The following is a 5,000-nucleotide window of genomic DNA, read 5'->3' as shown; positions in this document are numbered from 1 at the left end:
ACAGTTTCCCAGTTTTTAATCATTTGAAACTGGTACTGTCTTCAACATGACTGTTCCTAATGAATTAGCCATTCTCCTTGCATTATGCTGTTGGACTTTTGAATGACAAATGTTCGTTTTGAAAAGTAAATGTTGAAAAACAGGGAAGATCTTCTCCACAGATTAATTACAAATACAAAACAGAAAATAATTGATTGCATAAGTATTCACCCCCTTGAGTCAATATTTGGTAGAGGCACCTTTGGCAGCAATTACAGCCATGAGTCTATTTGGATAAGTCTCTACCAGCTTTGCACATCTGGACACTGTTATTTTTGCCCATTCTTCTTTGCAAAATTGCTCAAGCTCCGTCAAGTTGGATGGGGACCTTTGGTGAACAGCAATTTTCAACTCTTTCCACATATTCTCAATTGGATTGAGGTCCGGGCTTTGACTGGGCCACTCCAGGACATTGACCTTTTTGTTTTTAAGCCACTCCAGTGTGCCTTTGGCTGTATGTTTGGGGTCATTGTCCTGCTGGAAGATGAATCTTCTCCAAGTCCCAGGTCTCTTGCAGACTTCAGCAGGTTTTCCTTCAGGATTTCTCTGTACTTTGCCGCATCCATTTTGCCCTCTATCTTCACGAGCTTTCCAGGCCCTGACGCAGAGAAGCATCCCCATAGCATGATGCTGCCACCACCATGCTTCACGGTAGGGATGGTGTTCTCAGGATGATGTACGGTGTTAGGCTTGCGCCAAACATAGCGCTTAGCGTTGTGGCCAAAAAGCTCTATTCTGGTCTCATCAGACCATAGAATCTTCTTCCACTTGGTCTCAGAGTCTCCCACATGCCTTCTGGGAAACTCTAGCCGAGATTTGATGCGAGTTTTTTTCTTTTTGCCACTCTCCCATAAAGGCCAGTTTTGTGAAGCACCCGGGCTATTGTTGCCATATGCACAGTGTCTCCCAGCTCAGCCGTGGAACACTGTAACTCCTTTAGAGTTGCCATAGGCCTCTTGGTGGCCTCCCTGACTAGTGCCCTATACGCCCGGATACTCCGTTTTTGAGGACGGCCTGTTCTAGACAGATTCACAGTTGTGCCATATTCTCTCCATTTCTTAATAATGGACTTTACTGTGCTCTGAGAGGATATTCAATGCCTTGGAAATGTTCTTATATCCTACCCCTGATTGGTGCTTTTGAAGAACCTTATTCCGGATTTGCTTTGAATGTTCCTTCATCTTCATGATGTAGTTTTTGTTAGGAAATGTACTAACCAACTGTGGGACCTCCCAGAGACAGGTGTATTTAACCTGAAATCATGTGAAACACCTTAATTGCACACAGGTGGACTCCATTCAACTAATTATGTGACTTCTAAAGACAATTGGTTGCACCAGAGCTTATTTAGGTGTGTCATAGCAAAGGGGGTGAATACTTATGCAATCAATTATTTTCTGTTTTATATTTGTAATTATTTTAGAACAAGTTGTAGATTTTATTTTTCACTTTGACATTATGGACTTTTCTTGTGTTGATCAGTGGCAAAAACTCCCAATTAAATCCATTTTGATTCCATGTTGTAACACAATGAAATGTGGAAAAGTCCAAGGGGGGTGAATACTTTTGAGAGCCACTGTATTTCTTAGCAGACACCCTTATCCAGGACGACTTACAATTGTTACAAGATATCACATTATTTTTACATACAATTATATTATTTTTCTACATACAATTACCCATTTATACAGTTGGATTTTTACTGGAGCAATCTAGGTAAAGTACCTTGCTCAAGGGTACAGCAGCAATGTCCCCCACCTGGGATTGAACCCACGACCTTCTAGTCAAGAGTCCCGAGACCTAACCACTACTCCACACTGCCGCACTGACCATAGTCAAAATTGAGCTACATGACCAGTCACCATTGAGCTACATGACCAGAGTCACCATTGAGCTACATGACCAGAGTCACCATTGAGCTACATGACCAGAGTCACCATTGAGCTACATGACAATAGTTAGAATAGAATTGACTAGAGTCAGAATAGTGCTAGATTGGAGGCTGTGTGGTCCAGTGGTTAAAGAAAAGGGCTTGTAACCAGGAGGTCCCCGGTTCAAATCCCACCTTAGCCACTGACTCACTGTGTGACCCTGAGCAAGTCACTTAACCTCCTTGTGCTCCGTCTTTCGGGTGAGATGTAATTGTAAGTGACTCTGCAGCTGATGCAAAGTTCACACACCCTAGTCTCTGTAAGTCGACTTGGATAAAGGTGTCTGCTAAATAAACACATAATAATAATACATTACCATAGCCACAAAAAACCTTAGTGGACAAAGTGGGTCTGGGTGGCCGAGCGGCAGTTCCAGGAGGTCGGCATGAAGTAGTGACTTGCTCTCATAATGCTATTAGATAACAGATACACTGGGGGGGTAAGTGCATATTACTAAGGGCATGGTCTTTTGATCAAAAAAATATTTAAGTAAAAATAATAAGTCAAGCCATGTGGGAGGCTCTGCACCCCGGGCAGAGTTCCCATTCACCCCTGGCAGCTTCCACTTCCCTGGAAGTCTGTCTGTTGCCCTCCCGTGCCTGGCGCCAGATCAGGTCGGGCTGGAGGCTCTGTTTTCGGCTTGGGGAGGCGGTGGGTCCCCTTACAGTCCTGGACTTCCATGCTGATGGAAGTATGCTGCCCTCCCGCGCCTGGCGCCAGATCAGGCCGGGCTGGAGGCTCTGTTTTGGGCTTGAGTAGGCAGTGTGGGTCCCTGTGGCAATGCGCCCCGCCCCTGTGTGCATTTGTGTGTTTTGTGTGTATGTTGCGTGTGTAAATGTTGGTGTATAGTCATTGGTACACGGGATATAAACGGGTCTGTGTTTCACGTGTATTTAAATAGTGTATATTTGTATTTAGGCACGGGATTGCACATCACGCACGTGCATTTAAAATATAATATGTGAACACGGGGTTTCACGTAATGAATTCACGTGCTGGGATTCAAGTGAGTAATTAATTAGTAATTGAATCCCAGCACAACAGTATATATAGATGCACGTTTCTTGCACTAAGGGTTGGGTGTTCGGAAGAGGAGAACGGGTGAGAGAGAGAGGAGAAACTAAATAGTGTTAAATCATAATTATAAGTGTTTTGTACTCACCGTGTTTGTTTGTCTCCGTGCACCGTTTGTTAAGTGTTTAGTCGTTTTGTCTGTCTGTTTATTTTGGCGTCAAGTGCCGTGTCCTGTTTTGTATTCCATTGTTTAAACCTTTTATTTGTTAATAAACGCTGAGTGCAGCCATTGCACTCAGCTCATCATCACAACCACTGTCTCTGTATTCCTTCCTGCTTCTGGTCTGACGCCACCCACTCTGGCCGTCTTTGTGACACGTGGTGTCATCGTGGGATAGCCGCGCCTCCAAGCGTCAGACCAGGAGGGGTCTGGATTTAAAAAAAAAAAAAAAAAGAAAAAAAGAAAAGAGGATTACAAATATTGTTTTGGGGGGGAAAAAAAAAAAAAAAAAAAGAGAGTCAATGGCAGAAGACGCCATCAAACTGCGGGGCTGGTTCCTGGAGAATGCTGGGCTGGAGGCCCAGTCTCTGCCCATGGTCGTCCGGGCTCTGTGGATGATGGACTGTGAGAGATGGGAGGCATATCAGGAGGAACACACCCCAAACACCTTGGAGGAAGGTGTGGAGTTTGTCCTCAGCTACCTGGAGGCAACCATAAATGGAACAGCAGCCCAGGTAGCAGGACCACCAGCAGAGGAGTACCTGCTGTCCCCATCTCCACCAGCAGAGGGTGAATGCCTGCTGGTTTTGCCTCCACAGCCCGAGCGGGAGGAGCCTGAGCGTCCACAGCCCGAGCGGGAGGAGCCTGAGCGTCCACAGCCCAAATGGGAGGAGCCTGAGCGTCCACAGCCCAAATGGGAGGAGCCTGAGCGTCCACAGCCCAAACGGGAGGAGCCTGAGCGTCCACAGCCCAAGCGGAAGGAGCCTGAACGTCCTACGCCTGAGTGGGAGGAGCCCGAACGTCCTACGCCTGAGTGGGAGGAGCCCGAATGTCCTACGCCTGAGTGGGAGGAGCCCGAACGTCCTACGCCTGAGTGGGAGGAGCCCGAACGTCCTACGCCTGAGTGGGAGGAGTCCGAACGTCCTACGCCTGAGTGGGAGGAGCCCGAACGTCCTACGCCTGAGTGGGAGGAGCCCGAACGTCCTACGCCTGAGTTGGAGTAGCCCGAACGTCCTACGCCTGAGTGGGAGGAGCCCGAACATCCTACGCCTGAGTGGGAGGAGCCCGAACGTCCTACACCTGAGTGGGGGGAGTCGGGGCGTCCACAGCCCAACAGGGAGGAGTCGGGGCGTCCACAGCCCAACAGGGAGGAGTCGGGGCGTCCACAGCCCAACAGGGAGGAGTCGGGGCGTCCACAGCCCAAAAGGGAGGAGTCGGGGCGTCCACAGCCCAAAAGGGAGGAGTCGGGGCGTCCACAGCCCAAAGGGAGGCAAGTCGGGGCTTCCACAGCCCTGGGACCCAAGCCACCAGCAGAGGGAAAATGCCTGCTGGTTCAGCCCCAAGAGCCAGAAGGGGAGGAGTTACAGGCTCAACCCCCTGAAAATTTTTGGGGGGGAGAAGGGCAGGATGCTGGTGTCCCCCAGCAGCCTCTCGCTATGCTGCTGAAGGCAGCACGGCGCGCACATGCCCAGCCGCCACAGCAGAGGGAGCCAGCACCGCCAGGAGCAGAGGAGCAGGAGCTGCCTCTGCCTCCGCCACCACCACCGCAAGGAGCAGAGGAGCAGGAGCTGCCTCTGCCTCCGCCACCACCACCGCAAGGAGCAGAGGAGCAGGAGCTGCCTCTGCCTCCGCCACCACCACCGCAAGGAGCAGAGGAGCAGGAGCTGCCTCTGCCTCCGCCACCACCACCGCAAGGAGCAGAGGAGCAGGAGCTGCCTCTGCCTCCGCCACCGCAAGGAGCAGAGGAGCTGGAGCTGCCTCTGCCTCCACCACCGCCAGGAGCAGAGGAGCTGGAG

Source organism: Acipenser ruthenus, unplaced genomic scaffold (assembly GCF_902713425.1).
Source record: "Acipenser ruthenus unplaced genomic scaffold, fAciRut3.2 maternal haplotype, whole genome shotgun sequence".
Taxonomy (NCBI): Eukaryota; Metazoa; Chordata; class Actinopteri; order Acipenseriformes; family Acipenseridae; genus Acipenser; species Acipenser ruthenus.
Note: the sequence above shows the minus strand (reverse complement) of the source record.